This window comes from Myotis brandtii, unplaced genomic scaffold (genome assembly GCF_000412655.1).
Source record: "Myotis brandtii unplaced genomic scaffold, ASM41265v1 scaffold97, whole genome shotgun sequence".
Taxonomy (NCBI): Eukaryota; Metazoa; Chordata; class Mammalia; order Chiroptera; family Vespertilionidae; genus Myotis; species Myotis brandtii.
In genome coordinates, this window is record NW_005372020.1 from 1,638,493 (window position 1) to 1,640,008 (window position 1,516).

Sequence of the window (1,516 nt, forward strand, 5' to 3'; positions counted from 1 at the left end):
GGCAGCAGCTGTTGGGTGGGTGCGGACCTTCAGTTTTGCAAGAGCAAGAGCGTCCTGGAGGTGGGCCATGGTGACCGCAGCGCAACAACATGAAGGTACTTAACTGCACTGAACTGGCCCTGAGTCCCGCACCCCCGGCCCCTGGGGCCAGTTCCAGCTGGCTCGCTCAGTCCACAGCTGGCCAGGCAGGGCTGGGACCCCGTGGCCGCAGGGCAATCCTCCAGACCCCAGACGAGCTGATGTGCCTACAAAGCAGGTTTCTAGATGCCACAGCCTTCCACCCCCCACGAAGGGCTCCGGGGACGCAGCGGGCGCTGGTGGGAGCCAGGCCGCAGCCACACCAGCTGCCAATGGCAAACCATCAGCTGGATGCACCTGAAACAAACAGGGCGGAGTGCGGATCCCAAAAAGGCGGCTCCCGGAGCCAAAAATAGCCTCACTTATTTCAAGAGGATTCTGACCAACGAAGCACATACGACTCCATCAGCAAAAACAAAAAAGAGGAAAATCAATGAAGTGGAAAACCAGTTCAGTCCAACAGGGACTAGACTCCAGGAGATTCCCGACCGGCTCACACCCACCCACCCTCTCCTTACCCTCAATTACAAACTGGCTCAAACCCAGCCCCATCACCCCAATGGTGTTTGTACACAGTCCAGAAGTGACAGACACAATCGTGTCGATTTAATCTTGGGGTCAGGGCCAGACCGTGCACTGGGAGCCTAAATTAAGCACCAGTGAGCACTGGTCTTTGGGGCGCCCAGGAGGCAGGAGCCCAATGAGGGATCAGCAACTGGAGCCGGGGGTGAGAAGCACGGAGGAGCGGGCGAGTGAGTGAGTAACGATGGGTGAAGTCTCCCACCAGAGCCGGGCAGATCGGAACGGGTGTGGCTCTCCACCCCCCACGCCCACCCCCTTGATGTTCAGGGGCCCACTGAGTCAGAACTACCTGTCACCTCACTTCCTCCTCATTTGCATCTCCACCTGCTGTGACTTGACTTGGGCTGCTGGCTAGCCAGCGAACCCGACACTTCCGTGGCCTGGGAGCAGCTAGCACTTCTTGGGTTCCCCAAACGTGTCATATAACTCTCCCAAGACGGGAACTGGGGGGATGCCCAACACACAGATCCATCCCGGATTAAAGCATCTGACCCAGACGGCGCAGAAGAAACCCTCTTTGTAGGATCCCCAGCGCCTAGGGCAGCGGTTCTCAACCTGTGGGTCGCGACCCCTTTGGGGGTCCAACAACCCTTTCACAGGGGTCGCCTAAGACCATCGGAAAACACGTATACAATTACATATTGTTTTTGTGATGAATCACGATGCTTTAATTATGTTCAATTTGTAACAATGAAATTGGGGGTCACCACAGCATGAGGAACTGTATTAAAGGGTCGCGGCATCAGGAAGGTTGAGAACCACTGGCCTAGGGGAACGAGATGACCACCGCCCAGAGCATCCTGGGACCAACCCACCAACAGCACACACTGCAGAACCCAGGGAACTAGCCGCCTAC

At 56.9% G+C, this 1,516-nt stretch overlaps 1 protein-coding gene across 1 annotated transcript in view; it reads right to left on the reverse strand.

Moving 5' to 3' along the window:
- Nucleotides 1-1,516, reverse strand: part of BCR (breakpoint cluster region) — a 72,758-nt gene that overhangs the window by 67,681 nt on the left and 3,561 nt on the right. The gene's annotated exons all lie outside the window — the stretch shown is intronic.